General features: G+C 44.1%; 1 long non-coding RNA gene across 3 annotated transcripts in view; it reads left to right on the top strand.

The window, feature by feature from the left end:
* Positions 1 to 2,695: 2,695 nt before the first annotated feature.
* The window catches only part of LOC149305169 (uncharacterized), a 120,901-nt gene continuing 98,830 nt past the window's right edge, over positions 2,696 to 24,766 (top strand). For 2 of the 3 annotated variants that reach the window (XR_016271863.1, XR_016271860.1), the window contains exon 1: positions 2,696 to 2,896. This is a non-coding gene — a long non-coding RNA (uncharacterized LOC149305169). Of the gene's footprint in view, positions 2,897 to 5,195; positions 5,351 to 24,766 lie in introns of those variants that run through there. The other variant, XR_016271862.1, reaches the window with a different exon arrangement.

Genomic DNA, 24,766 nt, shown 5'->3' with positions numbered 1-24,766 from the left:
AAGCAGCTTTATTTTGGCCTGTCTGTTCGGGTCCTTAGCCTCTTATTTTTATCAAGCATTATTGTATAGATGTGAGGGTTTGAGCAGAGGCATCATTTGGACTTTCAGTCTTTTCTTCAGTATGTACATCCATCCCACTGCCTGCTGTGTCAGTTTGCTATTCACCCATATGTGTGAATCACAGAGACTATGAAAAATAGGAACAGGTTGCTTACCTATAACTGTGTTTCTTCATATGGTCATCTGTGAACTCACACAACGAGCCCTCTTCCCTACTGTAGCTGTCCTGGGAATTTTTGTTCATACTCTCTCCTGAAGGAGAAAGCAGAAAGACTGATGCGTGTGCATTGGTGAAGCAAAGAGTTATTGCCAAAATCACTCCACATAGCTACAGGAGTTTCCTGAACATGCTCTGCACAGGTGCAGATCAAACCCATATGAATGAATTCGCAGATAACCACTTGAAGAACCTCAGCTACAAATAAGCAAACTGTTCTTCCCATTTACTTGTGTCAAGGTATATAGCACTGAATACAGGCACATTATTTTGGCATATGAGGAAGAAAATACTGTTACTAGTGCTCCAAGTGGTTAAAACACAATAAAAACAAAATAAATAACAATTTGAAGTTGAAGGCTTTCATGGCTGGCATCCATAGTTTTCTGTGGGTTTTTTGGGCTATGTGGCCATGTTCTATAAGAGTTTATTCCTCACGTTTCTCCAGCATCTGTGGCTGGCATCTTCAGAGAATGCCAGCCACAGATGCTCTCAAAACGTCAGGAACAAACTCTTCTAAAATATGGCCACATAGCCCGAATAACCCACAGAAAACTATAAATAACATTTTGCTTCCCTTTCTTAATTCCCAATATCTGTTGCCTCACTTTGCCTAATAGTATGGCTGATCCTGCTAGAAAACCACTCGACACTGATGAAATCCCATCTTTTGTAAAGTAACTCTAGTTTTAACTTGTTGTTTTCTTTTTACTAGACAGAGGATGAGGATGGATCATATTGATTCAAGATGTGGGTCTAGCCAACTCAAGCTGGCCTGCTCTGAATGGACTTTGACTGGTATATGACAGCCAGCCCCTGACATTTGCCCACTTTTAGTCTTGCAGTAACCTTGCAGACCCACTGACTATATGCATTGCAGACTCATTGGCAGTGTCCATGTTACTGTGTCTTAGCTTAATAAATTGAAATATACACAAATTTGCTGTTTGGACATACAAGTATGTGAGCAAGTGAGTGAACAAGCCAGAAAGTTACTTGTACAGTGTTTATATGTTGTATGCCTTCAAGTCATTCCTGATTTATGGCGACCGTAAGACTTTCATGGTGGTTTCTTGGCAAGATTTGTTCAGAGGAGGTTTCCCATTGTCTTCCCCTGAGGCTGAGTGCATGTGATACCCGAAAGTCATCCAGTGGGTTTCATGGCCAAGTGAGGGATCGAACCCTGGTCTCCAGAGTCCAACACACAGACTACTACACCACACTTTCTCACCTGGAGAATAAATGTACCTTTCAAAAACTAATTCCATTTCATTCCAGCCAGGAAACTATAGTTAATAAATCCAGAACAAAACATGATATTAAACCACAACATGAAGTTGACTGAATATTGTGCGTTGTTCTGAATATGTTAATCATAGGTCACAAAAAAGGGGAAACTATAGTTAGTGGAGTATTTCCTGATTTGTTTGTTAGTGGAGTATTTCCTGGTTTATTTCCTGTGAAAGAAGGACTGGAGGAGCTGTATTTGTGGGTAGAAAGCCAATTCATATCTTAGTTGGTGAAGAAAAACACTCCAAACACTCCCTTTATTTTCTACTGCCCAAATGTCAATGTGGGCCAACCTGCAAACAAACAAAGTTTCCCATCTGCTCTGAATTTTAAGATGTAGTTCCTTATTTAACATACCAGGACATAGAAGTGTTAATCTGGATCAGTATGCAAAGGGATCTTGCATTCCATCCATCTGATGAAGTAGACTTAAGTCTACAAAAGCTTATGCCACCAACTTCTTTCTTTCAGTCTCAAAGGTGCTAGAAGATCCCTTCACTTATATAACATTGTTATCCATTTGTCAGATGCACAAGTTTGGGGAAAAAGAAGTACTTAAACTGAATACAACAGCAGTGAATACCATTGACATTTCAGCACATGTAACGTAACATTTTCTTTTGGTTTCACAGTGTGCTTTATTGGGGAAGCTCTTTTTCGGGTGACCACAATCCAAAGTTAAAGGCCCATTTGAGAACTGTTGTTACCAAAAGAAGTTACTTTGTACTTGAGAATCAATGTCACCTTCAAAAACAGCAGGACTGGGTTGGAATGGACTATTGGTCAGACCTTTGAAAGGAGAGTACAAGATTTAATGTCTATAAGTAACAATATTATTTTTGGGAGTAATTCTTGAAACTAAAATACTGGGATAAATGTGCTTATCCTTGTCCTGATGCCTTGCCTTTCCCTTCTTTTCTTTCTTCTCAATTTCCTCCTTCTTTTCGTTCTTCTTATTCTCACTTTCTCTCTCCTCCCTTCTCCCTTCTCTCCTTTCTTCCTATTCTCACTTTTCATCTCCTCCCTTCTTTCTGTCCCATGATTCTTAGCACCTCAGAAAGCTGATGCCATATAAAAAGAGTGTCTGTTGAGCTTCCCATTCTTCTGTTGATGGCAGAAAGGGGGGTGGGGGAGGTCCTGGCACCACTGGAAGACAAAATTTGCTAGGCTTCTGACAACATCTTTCTTTGCGTTCCTTCTCTAGCTTTCTTTATGCCCCTTCCTGACATCCAGACCTTCTTGTGGGTAAAGGGTATGAGGCGAGCAGCTGAAAGGGTTTAGCGGATGCTGGCCTGAAGGAAATGGGGAACCTGCACATAAAGCATGGGGGTAAGTTTTTCCTTGTCATCTATTATTTCAGGGGTGGGTGGGTGCGTGTGCTTGCGGGATGGCACACACGTTTAAAACGAACAGACTACTTGCTGTAAATGTTTGGGTCTTTCTACTTTTCTTGGCTGGTTTTCTGGGTTCTGCCAGCAGGCAACGCAGCTAGACAAATCTGGGGGTTGGGGTAGGAGGGAGGGAGGGAGGGAGGGAGAGGGTGGCATAGAATTACTATAGTTTGGATGAAGGTTGGCAGGAGAGCCGTGAAACAGAGTGAGAGAAAGAGAGAGATAATAAAGCTAGCAGAAGTTGGAGGTCTGCCAAGGATGCTTGGCAGCAGTGCCATGGAAGGGTGGGATAGGATGGACATGGCTGTCTATGTTTGGGAAGAGAAATGGCGAAATGCAGCAAGGTAGGAGAGGGGTGTTGAAATTGCACACTACTAAATGAGACACTGGTTTTGTGCCTATATGCTATAGTGTGTGTGTGTGTGTGTGTGTGTGTGTGTTTAACAACAACAAACCATTCCTTCTTCAATTTTTCTTGCATTGTGGATATAGGTTGGTCTGTTTGTTAATTATTATTTTTTTATTCGGTGGAAAAAGGAGTTGCATTGGAGACTATAGCAGTTTGAACACTGATTGAATTGAATCAGGGCCAAGGAAATTATGTCGCCTGCTTGTCTTCTTTGGGAAAGGGGGAGCAAGTGTGTGCTAGAGACAGAGAGAGACTGGGAGGAATTGGGTGGGAGCTGCCAAGCTGCCTAGCCACCTTGGCAGTGAAATGTTGAGCAGATCCAAGTGGGGCCTTGTCTCTCCTGATTTCTCTTGGGTATCTGTCCTTGCTTCCTCGGCACACTAGTTGGATTTGGCTTACTCACATTTGGCCTCTAAATGGACAGTTTTTGGGGACCACTGCAAGTAGAGCAGAACAGGTAAGACAAGGACCAAAACATCCATTCTTGATCCCCATTATCTCTTCTTTTGTGGATGCCACACAGCAAAACATTTGTAATCCAATCGGGAATGGGATTTGGGTTGAGTATGGTGTGATATGGGAGTCTGGAAGAAAAGTAGGTTGGACATGATTTCAGCTTCTTTTGTTCTGTCCTTCAGAGGATATCGTTCCCTTATTCTGCTGAGTTTTGAATTTAGTCATGTGTGTAAGTGCTCTTGAGGCTCTTGAATTCATTGACATTCAGGTTTGCTAGAGACATCCACTTTATTTTGCATCTTCTTCATTGGCCCATATACTCTCAAGATTCGGCTGAACCCCAAATTTGGTAGCATCTTTGCAAGCTTTGAATTCCTAGCAAATGTATTGCACATTGGATGGTTGGGTGGGTGTAGTCCCAAAGGCCAGAATGAAAGCTGAGAAGTAACTGTCACTCTCCAGCAGAGGATAGTTTGTATTCTGGGACTCTGGTGAAGGCAGACTTGCAAAAAGAGAAGAACAAGGGCTGGCAGCAGCTTGCTGTGACACTGAATTTATGAATCTAGTGGCCAACTTGCTTGGATTTCTCTGTCTCTGTGTAGATGCATGTGAGAAAAAGATCCTAGGATTCAAAAGAATTGCTTTGACATGATCTTCTCATCATCTGAACAGGAATTTGGACATTGCCAGACAGTATCTTGTCTTACCTCTTGTAAACATCATCCCTACTTTATTGTTAATTTAATGCCTTCTTTCTTTCTTTCTTTCTTTCTTTCTTTCTTTCTTTCTTTCTTTCTCTGAATGCATTTGTTGTTGTTGTGTGCCTTCAAGTCCTTCTTGACTCATGGCATCCCTAAGGTACATTTTTCTTGATAGGATTTGTTCAGAAACATTTTGCCTTTTAGGCTGAGAGAATGTCACTTGGAAAAGGCCACCCGGTGAGTTTCCATGGCCAAGCAGGGATTCAAAGCCTTGCCTCCAGAGTCATAGGACATCTTCATACCAGCCTCGTGTCTCATGGCAATCACATCATGAAAGGAAACACGAGCATACCACACTGAACTGAAAATGATTTAAATTAGTTTAATTTATTTTATGTTATTGTTTTGCCATAAGTACAAGACATTCATGCATATGTACTTTTCCATATGAAAACCACACAGCATCCTATCTCTAAGCAGCCATAGTTAGCAGGTCACATTTCTAGAGCATGCATACTAAACAGCTTACATATCTCCCCATTTCTTTCTCCTCCTCTCATCCCCCCCCCCCCCCGCATTGTCCTCAACTTACCTCTGTTGTAATCTGAGCTCAAGGTACTAAAGTAGTTTGCACATATGTAACTCAGCCAGAGGAAGAGGAGATGAAGAGGCAGAATCTTACCCTTCTCAGTAGGCTCAGGCAAAAGCAAATTGCTGAGGCCTCAGCTAGCTTAAGCATTTTTCTCACTAACAACTGCTATTTTGACTGCACTCTGATGTAGCTGGTCCACATGCGTCCTGCGTGTCACCTGTGAAATGTTGGAAGGTATGTAAACATAGTTGCATAGATATTGTGCATATTGGCATATGTATTATCAAACATAGCCTTTCTCTCTACTTAGATATTTAAGAGATGAAGCTGCATCTCTTAATGATTAGTTTTTGGGCACTGGATCAGTAGGATCAGAAGTAACTGAAATGCTAAAAGAAGAAACTGACAATTTCTATGACAATGATTGGGTGGTATCACAAACATCCTTGCATAGATATAAATGCACATTGAGATAAAAGTTATTTTGTTAAAGGATAAATTCTAGGTTTATCATTCTTCAGATTTCAGCCTTCTTCTCTGGACTTCTGGCAGATTAGCTATGAGACTTATGTTTCTTAACAGTGGTGGTAATATATGTTTCTAAATTTGCATTAGATCTAAGGCATTCTACAATGCACAATCTGAAATTTTGTGTACTTCCATTGGCAAAATTAGAGAAAATTATGTCTGACTTGCTATTATGCTCTGGATTGAAGACCTCTTGTCTCAGCCTGTCTAATGAAAGAAAGCAAGAGCAGGCTGGAGCACGCAAAGCTTAAGCAGGGTCTCAAACTTGAAAGCTCCTTTTTGCTGCTGCATGTCCTAAACTCCTTGCTCCAGCCAGTCAGTCTGTCACAAAACGGTGCCAGTCTAAGCAACAGAAATGATGCTTTGTGCTCAAGCCTTGCAAGTTTCCCAAATTGGCACTAGTCATTGCCACTACTAGTGAAAGATGTGACTAAGGGAGTGAGCAAAAGGAGCTTTCAAGTTTGAGACCCTGCTTAAGCTTTGCGTGCTCCATAGGTCATACCACAAACACAAAGGCAGAGCTGAGAGGTGCATGATTTGAAAAAAAATTGATAGAAGATTCAATTCATTGATTTTGCAACTACTTGCAATCAGAGAGGCAAGTAGTTGCAAAACCAATTATATATATATATATATATATAGAGAGAGAGAGAGAGAGAGAGAGAGAGAGAGAGAGTTCCCAAGCCGGGCTGCCTGGGCTACCGCTTAAGTCACTGATGACACATAGATGATTGACATGCATTTTGAAGCAGTGTTAACTAGTGAGGACAACAATCGTGCCAAAAAAGAAATAATTACAAGGGGATAATGAAAAGATCCACTGATGCAATTCAGATCTGTCATTCCCACTTGTAGAACACACTTTGGAATCGATTCTTTTCAAAAGAACCACTAGGAAACTAGTATCTGGAAAAAAAATTGCATTTGCCTCGCTTTATCGTGACAGAAATCAATCAAAGTAGGATCGGAACCAGTTTCAAATGGGAACAATGGTCATATAACCCGATCAGTGATTCACTTTAAGTCATAGTGGGAATGGGCTCTGAAAAGCAGTTTCATGAAACCCTCATTCCCACCATGGTCCTAAAGGCCACTGGTCCCCCTTGTCTTTCTTGCTCACCAATGCTTTAATTGACCCCCCCCCCCTTTCCCTTCACTATCACCCTGGATCTTTCCACCACCCTCGAGGGTGGGGAACGTACTGCCCACTTTGGGAATCACTGCATTAAATAGACACTATATTTCTGGTTGCAGCTCTTATCTAATGTGTGTCTTCATGGCTTCAATCACACCCCTCTTGCTGTTTTCCTATCCGAAGTCTCCTTTCTCAGTACATCTTCCCACTGACTCATCTCCCATAGAAACTCCCATTGGCTTGATGATCTCCTCTAAAGTTCCAGGAGATGCATGCCTTAAGTGGCTAGTTGGAAATGTGTTATTTGAACTCCAGAAGATCTGGAAATAAAAATCCCTCCCTCTCTTTCCTTTAGCCTTCCATCTGTCAACAAAAAAACCATGTATCCACTATTCCAGGGAGGAACACAGATGGCAGTATTTGGTGCATTATTTGTTCTTGCCTTTTAGCCAGATTGGAATATAATTTCCTTTCCTACTGGGTTGCAGTACTGCCTGTCTGGGATTTAGCTGAGGAAATAGACAGAAGTCTACGAAAGCTCATGCTGCCAATTTCTTTATTTCAGTTAGTCTCAAAGGTGCTACAAGATCTCTCTACATATAAATTCATTCACACCACTGATGGACAGAAGATTACTTCCAATAGATTTACACTGGTGTATTGAAGGGGTCATAGACTAACCTCAATGTTGTTGTTGTCTATTGCATCCAAAACAACAAATAATTCCATGACTGAGTTAGCTGGAAGCTGCTCTGGAGAAGAGGTGAAGCATCACTCTTCCAAAATATTAATATAGTGGGCCCTTGGTACTCCTGACTCCCCATGGATACCCAAATTAGTGGATACTCAAGTCCCATTAAGTATAATGGCATAGTGAAATGGTGTCCCTTATATAAAATGGCAGAAACAAGGTTTGCTTTTGGGATTTATATTATTTTTGAGTATCGTCAAGCCCTGGATGGTTGAATCCATGGATAAACAATCCCTGGATACAGTGGACTTACTTTTGTTCCACCTCTTTGGCTGGGCCTAGGGAGGGCTTTGCAGCCTCCTTGATTGCTAACTAGAGACTTCTCACTAGAATCTATACCAGCTACAGCAGGAGAGTGTGAGAGAGTACATCAGTTAATGGGATGCATCACTGCCTTTTATTAAAAACAATGTAGCAAGAGGGTGCCCTCCTTTTTTCCAGCTTGCTGCTAATGTATTTATTGACGCAGTTAATCCTCTGTCTTCAACTTGCATCCATCAGAAATCAGAACAGACAGTTTTGCAGATTATCTGGGAGGAAAAAAATGAGAGTGGTTGCAGGAGATTATTTGTCTGCAAAAATATTATCCACATCTGTTGTCTGCATTGTGGGTATTTATACCATATAGCTGAGGGAAAAGAGAATCGCTGATCCCCACTCCCACAAATGCACAAGCACACATACTTTCCTCTCTGTAGATACTAATCTGAATAGATCCAATAAAGACTTAATATTAGTGTGCCTGCCTGATTTCTGGGCTTTTCAGGTAAATTTATTGTGTATGGGTTTGGGAGTTCGGGATATACATTCACCATGTTCTGGCCTGGTTGTCAGTCTGGATTTTTTAAAATCCAGATTGTTTATTTATTTGAAATAATGCCTTCTCAAGTCTGTTTACAAAATAACAAACACAAAGCTGTTTTTAGTTGCATTTTTTTATTTAAACAAGCATATATACCATATAAAATTGCTTTATATATACGTATAAAAACTCTCTAAGATGTCTAATTACTAGTCCAAGGCAAAGTTGTTTAGGATATGGTCCTTCAGATAACCTGATCTCAGGTAGTTTAGGTCTGAGAACATGCAGCTCCTGTACTTACATAATCACATACTTGGGGCCACTCAATTCACAAAAAGCAAGTTTTTCCTGAGATTCTCAAATAGTCATGCAACCCTCTCACATGGTTATTTTCTTGTGTGAGAGAGTGCAGTGTTGTAGATAGAGCAGAGGTGTGAAACCTGCTCTGGCTATGAGGACACATTGAACAACAGAGCTGGAACACCACCACCCCAAATCTGGGGCTGGAAGGCCTGGAAATAAGCTAAGAAAGCCAGTATGATCCTAGGCTTCATCAATAGAAATGTTGTGTCTAGATCAAGGGAAGTAATAGTACCACTCTATTCTGCTTTGGTCACACCTCACCTGGAATATTGCATCCCATTCTGGGTACCACAATTCAAGAAGGATGTGGACAAGCTAGCACAGTCCACAGGAGGGCAACCAAAACATTGAAAGGTCTGGATACCATGCTCTTGGATATCATGGTCTGGATACCATGTGAAGAAGATGGCAAAATGCTAACAGGGAATAGAGAAAAGGCAAAACTACTCAACTCTTTCTTTGCCTTGCTCTTCCTGTACTGCCTCTTTACAGGGGTGTCGGTAGGGGATATGGACCACACCAGGTGACATCAAGGGGTGGCAACACTGCCACTGCCACCTGTGGGCATCACGGTTCAAGAAGGATGTTGACAAGCTAGACCATGTCCAGAGGAGGGTGACCAAAACAGTGAAAAGTCTGACAATCATGCCCTATAAGGAGCAACTTAGAGAACTGAGTCTGTTTAGCCCAGGGAAGAGAAGACTAAGAGGTGACATGATAGCCATGATTAAATATTTGAAGGGATATCATATTGAGGATTGAGCAAGCTTATTTTCAGCTGTTCCAGAGACTACAACCCAGAGCAATGGATTCAAGTTATAGGAAAAGAGATTCCACCAAAACATTAGGAAGAACCTCCTGATACTAAGAGGTCCTTGACAGTGGAATATGTTGCCTTGGAGTTTGGTAGAGTCTCTTTCTTTGGTGGTTTTTGAACAGAGGCTAGATGGCCATCTGTCAGGGGTGCCTTGACTGTGTGTTCCTTCATGGCAGGGGGTTGGACTGGATGGCCCTTGGGGTCTCTTCCAACTCTACGATTCTAAGAATAAAACATGCTTTGCCCCTATACTGTGCCAAGTATAAGAGACCTCGTAGCGTTGTTTGGTGGCTAGGAGATGATGGGGCATCATTTTGCCTTTTGCATAATCCGGGGCCCTAACCTGTAGCTCATTTAGCGTGTAAGTAAATCTTGCACAGGACACTCATATACAGTTGTCCCTTTGTATCCCCGGGGGATCAGTTCTGGACCCCCTTGCCCAGATAAGAAAAAATGCAGGACCTCAATTCCTATTGTTACTAATGGCATTGCAACATGCACGCAGCCCCATTAAGAACAACAGGACTTTCCATCTGTGGAAACGCAAATCTGCTGATGACAAACTCACAGATAATGAGAGCCCGTTATACCTTTCTTTTCTTAATGGCAAACACATTAGGAGCCTGTCTTTCCTATATATGTGCCAATGCCTGTACAGTTTTTATCCAGCCAATGGAACGCAATCGCTACCCTTAGATATCTAAGAGGTATTTGCTCTTATAGCTGGTTTTGCTGTACATCCTTCCCCAAAGACTTTTTCCTTCCCTCTCACTGGTTCACTGGTTGGCTGCTAACAAAAAGCAAGATACTTCCCTTGCCCACCCCCACCACATCTCTTGCACCGGGCTGAAATACAGCTGAGATGCATCTTATTATAATCTCGATTTCAGCTTAATCCTTTCCATTCTGGCCTGAGAGGCACTACCTAAGCATTTACCAAAAGACTGGCACTCTTGCAAACTCTGAAAATTACTTTTGAAAACAATTAGTTAGTTACCATTATCAGCCAGAGGGTCCCCTAACATAGTTGGTGTGATGGTTTTTTGGTTGGTTTTTTTTTTTTTTTTTTTTGTGTTCTTCAGGCTATGACGCTGTGTTGTAGAAGAGTTTATTCTTGACTTTTATGGTTGCTTTCTTCTGCACAATGGCTTTAGCACCACTGCCCTTGTCTCTGAAAGATCCTCTGCCATTACCACCATACACACACACACACACACACACACAGAGTAGAGAGAGAGAGAGACTGCTGCTGCTGCCTCACAGGAGCACACAATCCCACCACTGGGGAATACAGTCTACTGTGTACAAATCAGTTGTGACAAAATTGTGCCAAGATGAATTCATTTGATTTGGGCATATATTGAGAGGCATAAGAAGCAGGAGTTGCTGCTGATCCCCAAGGTTCCTCCCCATCCAGGTCTGCTTCTTTTGCCTCTGAGTACTGGTTCACCTGCCCTCTCCAAGGAAAGAAAGACTGACAGCCTCTGCCTGTGCTATCCCTTTGTGCTGCACAGATCAAACTTCTGGGATAGAGAAGGAAAATAAATGGTAGGGGTTACAATGGCAAGGAATGAAGTTTGCTCAGGTAGAGCTCCCACAAAATCCCCCCCCCCCCCAGAATTGGATCCAGTTCTTTTAGCACTCCAGAACCATAAGGGGAACGTTACCACCAGACCCCCTTAAGATTGGAAGTCTCGGATAGCTGTTGATGATCCCTAAGGATGTTTTCATTAATACTTTGCTTAGGACAGTGTTGGGCAACTTGTGGACCTCCAAAAACAGTTGAATTGCAACTCTCATCAGTTCTAGCCAGCATATCCAATGGTAATGGATGATAGGAGATGCAGACTGACCATCTCTAGAGGCCTGTGTATTATTCATCCCTGGTTTAAGACATGTTCAGGAAAGCCTTTAAGCCTCCAGATATTTTGCACATCTACTCCCAGAAGATTTAGCCACCATGGCCATTGGTCAGAGATCATGGGAGCTGTAGACCAAAACATGCTTGTGGGGGAAGCTTCTCTACTCCTGGCTTAAAGTAAGTTTTATGCCACAGGTTCTTGGCCATGCGCCTGATCATTGTACCCTGATTTCCTGCCAGCTGATCTCTAACCTTCCACTCGAGGAGGCCTTCAGTTAAGCAGAGGTCTGTAGTTTCTTTGTGGCGCAGCAGAGGGCACAAATACACAGCCATGTGAGCTGGCACGCTTCATCAACCTAAAAAGCCAGGCCTATTTTTAGTTTGCAGGCACAGCTGTAAATTTCTCTGCAACAGGGAAGTTTGCACTCCTCCATCACAATGGCATCACTAGAGGGTATGGTGATGTATGGACCACCCTAGGGTGTGTGTGTGACACCACTGCCCCCCAAACACCTCCCAACCCACTATGGCATTTGCCTGTAGACGTTATCACACGAGAGGAATGTCTCTCAATTTCGAAAGAAAAGAAAGTAGGGCCAATTCGGGAATGAACACAAGTATGTGGATGGCTATCATACCACAGAACAACACAGCGCCCATCCCAAAGCAAATGCAAAAGAAATTATCATATATTGTACCCTTCATAGTCTAGATTTCGAATTAGCATCCCTGCACATGCGCAGTGAGGGCAGAATTGGATTGTGACCTTTTTACACTTCCAGCGGGGCTTGCCTCTGGCTCCCATGGTTTTGCCTTGTTTCACGTTATTTGTTCATTCATTACCCTTTATTTCATGTTATTTCGGCAATTCACATTATTTGTTCATTCATTACCCCATATTTCACGTTATTTAGGCAATTCACCAATTCAAAACCAGTCCAAAGCAACCTTGTACTTGGTCTGAGCATTGGACTATGACTCTAGAAAGCAGAGATCGAATCCCACTGGGTGACCTGTTGCAAATCACACTCTCTCAGTCCCCTCAGAAAAGGCAATGGCAAACCCCATCTGAATCAACCTGCCAAGAAAACCCTGTGACAGGGTCGCGAGAGAGAAAGAGAGAGCCCAGGCCAATCCCTTCCATTCAGCTGGAAAGGATAAGTTTTCAAAGGGAAAGAGACAGAAAGGGCTGAGAGGAGGAGGGAGGGAGGCAGTATGTGTGTGTCTCTGTGGGGAGGGAGGGCTGCTTCATCCTCAAAACAGCTGCAGAAAGCTCCAAGAGGCTGAGAGAAAAGCCTCCCCGGAGGAGGTGAGGAAGTGAGGGAAAAATTGCAGCCAGCAGAGGAGCTTGGGAATTGTTGTGTGATTCGAAGGCAATCCCAAGGGCGACCGAGACATGCTTTCCATACCTGCCAAATTTGAATTGAACTTTAGAATGGAACAGGATTTGTAAATTCTGTATTTCCCCGAATTTACACATCTCTCAGTTGACCCTAGATTGGGTTTGAATTGACCTAGCATTGACTTCAATTATGTGTGATAACCTCTTGTACAATAACGTGAATCCGCATGATTGCAACCGGGATCACACTGTATTGACCTTCCAATTTCCCTCGTGTGATAACGACCTGTGTTCCTTTAAAATGGGAAGAGATGATCTGAGTGGGGCAAGAGGCTCAATGGGAGGAGAAAGGAGAGGCCCTGTTTTTTTAAAAAATTATTCTTTCAAAATTTTCTTTGAAACATCACATTTTACCAAATTTTCACTTTAACAACATGAAACTATATACATGTAAATACATTTAGGCTATGTGTGTGACATGGTAATTGAAAGATAAAGTTTTAATTTTGCTAGTTGTTTATGTCACAACAATTACAGTACTATTACATTCAGTGATATAGGGGGATTATGATTTACGAGTAATATTAGTACAAAAAACATGACTAAGGATTCTGTATGGTGTGCTATCAGAGGAGGTCAACAGGGTGTGTGTATGTGTGTGTGTTTGACAGCATGAGTTGCCACACCTGGTGATGTCAACCCTAGTGCTCCATCCCCATCTTGGCTTGTAGAGTGCCTTTTCCTGGATCATAGCAGAATTACTGTCTCAGACTGCAACTGGGAATCCCTCAGCCAGTAATGTTCCCAAGTTGGGGGGGGGGGGGTGAATTATTACATGCAAAACTGCACTGTGGCTTTTGTCTTGGTCTGTCTGGTGGCAGGATGGGAAGCTGCTTGGAAATCCCTGAGCTGAGCTGAGCTGAGAGATGATCTTTTCATTCCCATGCTGATTCTCCAAACAACATTTGAACACAACATGGTGCATTGTCATTTCAACAAGCTCTGGCAAAAGAGATGGGTAAGACTCTGGCTGTATCTGCATTGCATAAATAATGCCTTTCGGCACCACTTTAACTGCCATGGCTCAATACTATGGAATTGTGGGATTTGTAGTTTGTCGTAGCCCCAGAGTTCTCTCCCAGAGTAGGCGAAATGTCTCACAAAACTACAGCTCCCAAAATTCCACAGCACTGAGCCATGTCAGTTAAAGTGGTTTCAGACTGGATTATTTCTGCAGTGCGGATGCAGCCTCTGAAGCCAGGGCTATCATTCAGATCCCTATGCTAAGAAATAACTTCTTATACACAGATTTTTAATAAATGGATTCAAGCATCCACAGTTTGAAAATGTTCTAAAAAAGTATAAATTTCAAATATCAAACCTTGATTTTCCATTTTTTATAAGGGGCACCATTTTGCTATGTCATTATATTTAATGGGACTTGAGCATACACGGATTTTGTTATCCACGAGGGATCTTGGAACCAAACCCCAGCGTATAACAAGGGTCCACTGTATTTCTACAGGCTGAGTTTGCAAACCTGCCTCTGCTTTCAGGGCTCCTTCTCTCTCTTTTAAAATAGTTTCTGATGCCTTTGGAGCACAAGGTAGGAAAAAGGAGGACATGGGATGCTCTGTTGGGCTTAAAAAGAGATCTGCGGCAAATAAGAGGGCGATGGAAACTCTGTTGTGTATATGTATGTGTGCATTATTTGAATAACTTGGAGATGGGGGTTGAGGTGGAAGGCCTGCTTGAAACCCACCTCACGTCAGTGCTGAGTGACAGGAGGAGGAGGATCAGAGGCCTGGGGAAGGCTGAGCTTTTTTGTAATGAAGCATCATTTTAATGAGGAGATTAACATTCTCTGCATGTCACTTGGCAGGGGCAATCTGTGTTTGTGTTTTAATGAGTAACATGTGTCTGTGTAGATGGCATATTACAGGGAAAGGAGCATACATGGGAGGGACAGAACTGGTGTTGGGCTAACAGATCCCACATGAAATTCTCTGTTGCATCTTATATTCTACATACATGGTGGGACAGGTCCTCAGAGACATCTGGTGGGTAGGTGTGAGTGTGCACATGCACACACATTTGTGTGCTTGCTTCTCTGAAATACAGTGCGCTTGCATCTCTGAAATATATATCTGAGATGCTTGCTTTTCTGAAATACAGTGGAAGGTAGCTCTCCCCCTCAGCAGTCTTTAAGAAAGAGTTTTATCTCCCAGCCCTGAGTGTTTTTGTACTGTATATTGGGAACAGGAGGGAAGAATACCTGCTCCTCATACAGAAAAATGACATGGTCTAATACTTCAAGCACGAGCATACAGCCCTTGACAAAAACAGCTGCACATATTTTGGAAAAAATGAAGGGTTTAAATGAGTCAGGAACTGCCATAAATCCAGAGGGACCTACCTTGCTGCTACTGTTCAAAGCAAGAGAATGACCAAAGAAATAGTGGGATTGCTGCTCAGCAAGGATGCTACAATGATAACAAAACACAACAAAAAGACAGAACCACTCAACACCTAATTTGCTTCACTTTTTTCCAAACCAAAGAACTGAGTGCTTCCATGAATCAGCAGAGACCTTGGCAAAGGATACAGATTGTAAATCAACCTTCATAAATATTTAGTCAGGAGTCACCTAGTAAAGGTGTTCAATTCTGCCAGGCCAGACAAACTCTATCCCAGATTTCTTGCAATGGAAAGAAATTGCCGACATAGGGATGGAAGAGATGGGCCAAATAAAGTGGTTTCCAGCTACTTTGAAGGCAGGGCATTTAGATGATGCACATGTCCAAAGTGGGCACAGGGACGTAGCCAAGGGGGGGAGGAGTCTGTGGGGTCCAGACACCCCTTCCGTTAGATACAATGAATGGTGCCTGCTGCTGCTCTGCCGTGCCCAAGCCCCATTATAATGGTGGCACTTAGTATGGACCCCCCCTTCCCAAAATCCTGGCTACATCCTTGGTGGGTGGAAACTGGACTATAGCTGCTCCCCAGGGCTAAAAACCAGAGCAAGCAGGACCTGGGAGAGTCTGAAGAATTTATCACATGAGGAAAACTGAATGGTTAACCAAAGGTTAATCTGGGGTCATCCAAGGTATTTCACATAATTTTACAAAAGATTTTCAAACAATGTTGCACACAAACGGAGGACAATCCAAAACAATCGTTAGACATCCCAGGAATAGCTGAATTTGGAAAAAGATCGAATTTATAAATCCTTTTCCACCACAAATTCGCAGTCAATTCACATTTGCATTAGTATAAAATGCATCTCCAGTTTGGCCATAGGATTACTGTCAGCCATGGGATCCTTTCTTCTCTGCTCATGCGCAAACAAGCTAATCTGAAATCAAGAAGCCGATGGGTACGTACCCCTGTGATGAGTTCATTTGCATTCGCACTGCTTTCTCTTTTGGATGGGCGCTGTGTTCGTCTGTGCGTGTGATAAGCTACTATGTAATTTCTTGCATTTTCTGATTGCCCCCACCCCCTTTCTTCTTCTTTCAGGATGTTGATATATTCTTCCGTGTGAAAAAGTTCTGACTCAAGGCAGAAGATATGCATCTTTGCACCTGCATCTAACACCCTGATATGAGTGTGGGGCTGTGGCAAAGCAAAGAAATGAAAGTGCAACAACTCTAGTGGATCTAATTACAATATACATGAACCAGACAGTCCAAAAGGGGGGGGCATGGGGTGAGGGGGGCATGTAGGGGAGCTCCACGATTGTGCTTTGCCAATGAATTGCTCTCAAACTGATGCAATGATGCTCTGTACAGGCGGAACATTGCATGTGGCCAATCCAAGGTGCAACCATCCAATGGGATGGCATCTGGGTAGACATGAGACATACTTCCAGGTCACTAGCGGTGTGTTCATGTATGGTGGGGAGGCAACAAAAAAATTACCCAGCAGCACGGCTTGATGCTGCACTATGCAACCCACCTTAGAAGTGGGCTGTGTGGGCAGCGGGGTTTCGACCTGTTTTGAGAAAAAGCAACTTTTTCCTGCCTGTCTGCTCCAGTCCATAATCTCTGAACCACTTGTTATCATTTTCTGAAACATATTGTTTTTCATTAAACACACATTTTAATACTGTAAAACAACATACATGGGTAAATAGAAACAAAACTCTTTAACTACTAAACAAAACAAAACTACCACAGACCAAAAACCACATAAACAAGGAAACTATATATGTCAGGGGTTCCCAACCTGGGGGTCGCCAGGCTGGGAATCCCCCCCGCCTCCCCCTCCCCTTTTCTCCGTGGGTGACAGCGCTAGCGCAGGCACCACGCGGGGAAAAGGGGAGGGGGCAGGGCTCCCTCCTCTTTCCCTTCTCCCTGCGAGTTCTGACCCTGGCACAGGCACTCGCAAGGAGAAGGGGATGGGGCAGAGCCGCCTCCTCCTCCTCTTTCCCTCCCTTCCCACGGCTGCCAGACAGCAGCGGAGAGGAAGGAAAGGGGGCGGGGTCACCTCCTCCTCCTCCTCCTCCTCCTCCTCCCCTCCCTTCCTGCGGCTGCCAGACAGCTGCAGGGAGGAAGGAAAGGGGGTGGGGTTCCTCTTCCTCCTCCCCTCCCTTCCCGTGGCTGCCAGACAGCCGTGGGGAGGAAGGGACGGTCGGGGCTGCTCCTCTTTTTCTCCCCGCGGCTGCCAGGCAACCACGGGGAGAAGGGGACGGGACTGCAAGCCCCAAAGGCCTTTGCGGCCAGAAATCCTGCCCCTTCTCCCCTGGTGGCCTCCCTAATTGGTTGGGAGGCTGGGAAGGGGCGGGACTTCCGGCCGCAAAGCCTACTGGGGCTTGTAGGTGGCTGGAAGTCCCGCCCCTTCCTGCCCTCCCAACCTATCAAGGGGGCCACGGGCGGTACTTTCCTCCCCAATGGGGGTCGCGGCCCAACAATGGTTGGGAACCATTGATATGACTTCCAACTTGCCAGCTAGTGCTTTAAATTATAAATTTCTGCATCCTCTGCTTTGAAATATATAACAAATTTATTATACCAGTATCTGCTAATAAACATCACTTTTACTTATTATTGCTATCTACTATTCTTCAAATCCTGAATAATGATTACTTACATTACCTTCTTTTATCTTCTATTACTACGGCCTGTTACAGACTGCCAAAATAAAGCTGCTTCGGGTCTCTTTGGAGGTATGCTGTTTAAATGATGCATGCATCCTAAGAATCCGGAAGCTGCACCAAAGCTGCACTCCAGCGCTTAGGAATGGAGTGTGGCTTTGGCGCGACTTCCGGACTCTTAGGATCCATGCATCATTTAAATAGCATACCTCCAAAGAGACCTGAAGCAGCTTTATTTTGGCAGTCTGTAACAGGCCTACATTTCATCTGTTTATCAAATTCTGCTCCTTTGATATCATTTTAATAAATCACATAACATAAATCGAATCCTGAGGAATCATATCAGTTATTCAAGGCATTGTTTTGAGTTAGTTATTTGTACTTTGCATACACTCTCTCATAAAGTTCCCAACATTGTAAAAAATAAACAAAATTTCCCCTTGGAGTGTGCACCGAGAACCAGATATTTTATCGCATTCCTCTTGAATATCGCATCTCTCTCATCACATTCTTCATGGGTAGGTGTCTTGTCTTCATCCAGAATTGTTTTTAATTTTCTTTGGAAGATATTTAGAATATCTTCTGACCCTTTTCTTAATTTTTGACTCAAGAGCTCAGATCATAATCCTCTTCTCTATCCATCTGTAAATGCTCATCCTGTCTTTTCATTCTCTTCCTATCTTCTTCTTCTTCAGTTCTGTATCATCCAGTTTTGTAAGTATCTGAGCAACTCTGATAGCCATTAGGGCTTCAGGGCAGGGTATAAATACCATAAATAAATAAATAATAAACTTTTCTTTATACAGTATCTGTTAATCCTTCTTCCAAGCTTTCTTTTAGGTTCTTCTTGAAGTTATTCCTCAAATCAGTATAAATCTGACTTAAATCAGCTCTTAATTGTTCTCTCTGCTGTCCTAGTTCCTCCAGATCCAGAATCAGCTGATTTAAGTCTCCTGTCTCTGGAGTCATTTTTTATATTGGTCAATTTGGAAAAAAGTCTCTCTTTTTTTTATTGCAGTCTTTCTTCCTGACCACTAGATGTTGCAAGCTTCTTTCAATTCTCCCCTGGATACTCTCAGGGGCCATTCAGACTACTTTTTACCCTGGATCAGAATCTGGATTAACCACGGGAAGTTCATATTGGCCCCGATCCTTTCACAAGTGAAAATGAGGCTTTCATACCCGTTCAGGGGCAAATGCCCCTTGGCGCGAGTCTTTTGAAAGCTGGATAAAAACTGTATCTTTTGGGGCAAAAACCCAGGTTCCATCAATATGGACTTGTTCCCGGTCATGATCGGATCAAGCTCAAGCGGGGATTTAGGTCAGAGGGCAGGCAGTGGGAGGATCATGCCTCCTCTCTTGCCAGTCACTTTGCAAGCGGCTTTCCCCCTTTTTTCTGATTCTATTTTTGACAGATTATGCGAATAATGGATACATATATGGATACAATGTGAGTGTGGATATATATATATATATGGATACAATGTGAATGCTTTGTGCTACATTTGTGGGAGGGAAAGCAGAGGATGCAAATAGGAGAGAAGGAGAGATTGAGTATAGGTTGCTTTTCTCTCTGCATCTGCAGTGAGGGAAGGAGGGACTGTGTGAGGGGGGGAAAGAAGGAGGGAGAAAAAGAGGGGAGGAGGGGAGGGAGGGATATGCAGACAGACAAATAGGCAGGCAGAAGTCTTTGCATTGCAATGCACCCTGCCTCCTTTTCAGCCCCCAAGTTGCACCTTTATGGGGTGGATTCAATGACACACATACACACACACACGCAGATGAAGTGAAGGGGAGAGAAGGAGAGAGAGAGAAAAGGGGAGGGAAGGGGGGACAAGGGAGAGAAGAGGAAAGGAGGGAAAGAGAGAGAGGGAAGGAGAACACAGGGAGAGAGAAGGAAGGAGGGATAAGCAGCGAGAAAGGGAGGGAAGGAGGGAAAAACAGAGGGAAAAGAAAGAAGGAAGGGAAGGAGGGGACCAGGGCAGAGAGCGAGAGGGAGAGGAGACTCATGGTCTGGTGGCGCGGGTCTGGCTGCTTCTGTCGGGATCCTCTGGTATTATGTCCGGCGAGGCTCCTGTGCCATCAGCATGCAGGAGGCAGGGGTGGCAGGGATGCCCAGGATCCTCTCTTCCTTCTCTCCAGGAGGGAACCCCCAAAAGCTCCTCCGTTTGGAGCATCACACAAAAGCAAGCAAACAAAATCCAACTCCCAGAATTTCATAGCAAAGAGCCGGACAAAGAGTTAAAGCGGCACACAACACATACACATACACACACAAGTTGACAGATTATGCGAGCACAGAATATGCGAACTAGTTAACAAAATATGTGAACGCTACCACCAGTTTTAAAAAAAAAGGAGGGGGAAAAGCCCCCATTCTGTTGGCCAATGGTAGCAGGAGACATCACCTCTGACAAAAGTGGAAGTGAATTTGATTGACAGGAAAGGAGGCTCTATTTTTAACCGGTACCGCGAATGTGAACTTCGGAGTGGCAAATTGCCCTGATCAAGGTAAAAGATAGTGGGCACTCATTTCCGGAGAGATTCAAGAAGGGGAGGATCCAAATCTGTCCAGTTCCATCCAGGGCAAATGCGTGAGTGGGAATGGAGCCTCAGTTTCTTTACACTTCAAACCAGATTTAGTTTTCCCTCTTTCTTTTCCTTTTTTGTTAATGGATGGTGACACAAAGTTTAGTCTACAAGGCAGGTAATTAACATTCTTTCCCACATTCTTTTTGCATCCAAAATTTCACTCCTTCAGGGCTCTCGATTTTATGTTATTTTTGAAGTTTTACGTAAGTTATATGGACATGCTTTAAATTCAAAACAAAGTCTCAGCATTTCAATTTCAATTTGTTTAAAATAACTTTTAAAACACTGTTTCCCCCCTCCTCAGACTTTATAGTCCAATTATGTTTTACTCATTGTTTTACTCTGCTCATGTAGAAGAAAGCTAGTTGTCACGACTCCTTGGCAAGCTTCTTTAGCAGTTTTGCTAAGATCCTGAAAGATCTGATCAAGAGGGCTTTAAACTAAGTTAATGTGGGGAGGGAGACAGTATTCTTGAGGGCAGGGCGTCATCAAATGCTGGAGATATTAGTCCAAATGCTATATAGAGAACAAGGCAAATAGCACAAGAACCAAACCATGGAAGGAAAAAAACCGTTAAAAGGCAGGTCGGGGAATAGCCCACGGTCTTAGATGTCTCTATACCAGGGGTCGGCAACGTATGGCCCGCGGGCTGTATCCGGCCCGTGGAGACCATGGGACCAGCCCCAGCCTGGCCCTGCCATCGATTGCCGCACCCTGGGGGCCGCCGGCGATCGCGCCAATTGGCGCGATCGCCGGCGGCCTCCTCCTCCTCCCCGCCCTGTAGGGAGGCCTTGGCCTTCCCACAGGGCGGGGAGAGGCTCTGGGGCCACCGGCAAACGCACCAATCGGCACGATCGCCGGCAGCCTCCTCCTCCTCCCCACCCTGTAGAGAGGCCTCGGCCTTCCCACAGGGCAGGGAGAAGCTCTGGGGCCGCCGGCAAACACCGCCCTCCCAGGCCTCCCCCGCCTCCTCTGCCTCCTCCGCCCCGCCCCCAGGCCGGCGCGAGGCATGGAGGAGGAGGAGGAGGAGGGGGAGGGGGAACAGGAGGAGGAGGAGGAAGAGGAGGAGGAGGTGGTGAGTGGCCAGAGGCCTCTGGCTACAAGGTTTTTTTAAATTTTTATTTTTGGCGCTTTTAATGCTAACAAGTCTCCCTTGTTTTGACAATGAGTGTGGTGATGATGATGATGATGATGATGATGATGATGATGATGATGATGATGATGATGATATGAGTCAGCTTCAGAGGCATGCAGGCACTGTTTCAGAAGCCGAGAGAGTGTGACTTTCCAAAGTGCCTTTTCTGTGTGTTTTTGGTTCTTTAATGGTGATATTGTTATCAGCAAGCCTCTGAGACATGGACAATGTAAATTGCTGTGATTTTTACAAACTCATGCGCAGTGAAGAAAAATCAAAGTCCCTTAACCAAGTACACACTTCTGAGAAGTATAGTTGGTGCAAGAAACCTGAAACAGCAAATCCACTTCTTGTGAAACCACCTGGACATGTTCAATATATGCATAGCCATGTTCAGTGTGAAACCCAAAAAGTTTGGTTCTGCAATAAGCCTCTGATTAAATATGCAAGAGATTGCCATGTTAAGTAAAGCCATGTGAAATGCCCAAATGCGCTTAGTGTGTGTTTTGGAATTGTGTGTGTGTGTGTGTATGGGGGGGGGGGTGTTTGGCCAGAAAGGGAAGTCCATTTCTGCCATCTGTGCCCTCATGCCTTCAAGATACAAGGGCTGGGAGGTGTGGTTGTTGTTGTGTGCCTTCAAGTCGTTTTCCTGACTTATTATGAAACGATCCTTTGCAAAGTTTTCTCAGAGGTGGTGGTGGTTTGCCATTGCCTTCCCTTGAGGCTGAGAGAGTGTGACTTGCCCCCCCCCCGGGCAAAGTTTGGGTTTGGTGCTGTGTGTGCCTTCCAAATTGCTATGGCTTCTGTGGGGTTTTTCTGGGCAGTTTTCTTCAGAGGGGGTGGGGATGCCATTGCCATCCTCTGAGGCTGAGAGAGTGTGATATGCCCAAAGCAAAAAAAAAGGAAAGAAGTAGTAGTTAATTTTTCAAACCCTTTCCTTCCTAATAAAGTCTTGTGTGCAGAAGAGGCGGGAGGGGGTTTGCTTTTGCAGAACTGCAAGGCTGCAGAAAAGAGAAAAGAAAAAAAGAGAGAGGTTTCATAATGAATGGTTTGGTTTTTACTTCAAAATATGATGTGTGCTTTTGTGTGGTGCTCCAAACGGAGGTTCCCCCCTGGAGAGAAGTTGGAGAGGATCCTGGGCATCCCTGGCATCCCTGCCTCCTGTGCGCTATTGGACATGACACCAGAGGGCCCCCAGCAGAAGCAGCCAGACCTTCTCCCTCTTGCTCTCTGCCCTGGTCCCCTGCTTCCCTTCCTTCTCTCTTTTCCCTCTGTTTTGCCCTCTTCCTTCACTCCCTTTCTCACTGCTTATCCCTCCCTCCTTCCTTCTCTCTTCCTCTTTCCGTGTTCTCCTTCCTCTCTCTTTCTCTCCCTCCTTTCTTCTTCTCTCCCTTGTCCCACCTTCCCTCCCTTTTTCCTTCCTTCCTTCCTTCCTTCCTTCCTTCCTTCCTTCCTTCCCTCCCTCCTTCCTCCCCCCCTCTCTCTCACACACACTCCTTCCCTCACTGCAGACGCTCGCCTGCTTGCCTGCCTTGGGGGCCAAGGGTCCTTGGCTCCCGGGTCTCTCCAAGCCCGCCCCGCCTCCTGTGCATTCCTCCTCCTCCTCCTCTACTGTGCTCTTCCTCTTCTTCGGCTGCAGGTGTGGAGGAAGCAGGGAGAGGAGGAAGAAGAGGAACAGGAAAGGGAAGAGAAGGAAGAAGAGCAGGAGGAAGAGGAGGTCAGGAGGAGGAGGAGGGAGAAGGAGAATGAGGAAAAGCGGAGAAGAGGAAGAGGAAGAGGAGGAGGAAAAAAGGAGGGCAAGCAGCGACAGGAGGGGGAGAGGAGGAATAAGAGGAAGGGGGAAGGCAGGGAAAAAGAAGGAAGAGCGGCAGGATGTGCATAATCTTTCATACAACAACAAAAACAACAACAACAACAACAACAAAAGGGGAAAAGTGGCTTGCAAATAGCCGGCAGGAGAGGAGAGGGAATGCCCTCCTCTTTGCCCGCCCTCTGACTTAATTCCTCCCAGAATTTGCCCCGATCATGATCGAGGGCAAGTTCATATTCAGCAGAATCCGGGGTTTCCCAAAAGAAACACTATTTGCCCCTATTTTTTTTTAACCCGCTGTAAGGGGCATTTGCCACGGAAGGGGTGTGCAAGCCTCTGATTCGCTTGTGGGGGATTCGGGGTGAATATGAACTTCACGTGCAAGGATCGAATCCTAATCCAGATTAAATTGTAATGTGAATGGGCCCTGAGATTATGGGAATGCTATGGATTTCATTTATCTGGATTCCAGCAAAGCATTATCTAAAGCCCCACCATTATATTTTGATTAGCAAGCTGATTGAATATAATATAGTTGTAAATATGTCGTATGTATCTATAATTGGTTGGAAAACTATACTTAAAGGATTGTCATCAGTGGCTGCACTCCAAACTGGAAAAAAGGTCTCGAATGAAGTACTTCATGGCTCTGTCCCAGGCCCATTACTCTCCAATATTTTTATTAATGACTTAGATGACAGGATGAAAGGGATTCTTATTAAGTTTGTAGAATATTTTGAGATGGCCCACGAGCTAATCAATAAATATTGATTGATGTAGTGAAGTTTGCAGAATACCCAAAACTGGGATGAGTGGCTAACACACTGGAAGATGCTAACAGAATTCAAAAGAACCTTAATAAATTAGAAATTGGGTGGAAATTAGACAAAAATTTCTTCCTGACCCTATCACCGTGTACGGATGTGAGAGCTGGATAATGAAGGATGCAGACAGAAAGAAAATCAACTCATTTGAAATGTGGTGCTGTAGAAGAATACTTAGGATACCATAGACAGCCAAGAAGACAAACAAATGGGTTCTTGAACAAATCAGAGCAGCAAAGATTATCAAGCTGAGACTATCGTACTTTGGCCACATCATGAGAAGGCACAGATCACTAAAAAAACTAGAGAGTAGAAGAAAGAAAGAAAGACTGCAAACCAGATGGATAGACTCGATCAGGGGGACTATGGGATAGGGCTTGCAGGATCTGGGCAGGGCAGTGGAGGTTAGGGATTCTGGGAGATGTCTCATCCACAGGTTCACCATGAGTTGATATTGACTTGAGGGCAGCTAAAACAACAACAACAAATGCCAGCTAGAGAATTTTGGGAGTTATAGTCCCAAAATAACTTTCCCAGCTGTGAGAATAGGGCACTGGCTTTATTAGACCCTAATGCTAAGTGGCAATGTAAATCT

The sequence above is a fragment of the Sceloporus occidentalis genome, unplaced genomic scaffold, assembly GCF_023333645.1.
Source record: "Sceloporus occidentalis isolate IW3139 unplaced genomic scaffold, rSceOcc1.0.p SCAF_13, whole genome shotgun sequence".
Lineage (NCBI taxonomy): Eukaryota > Metazoa > Chordata > Lepidosauria > Squamata > Phrynosomatidae > Sceloporus > Sceloporus occidentalis.
The sequence above is the reverse complement of the archived record's forward strand: the minus strand, read 5'-3'. Positions and strand labels throughout refer to the sequence as shown.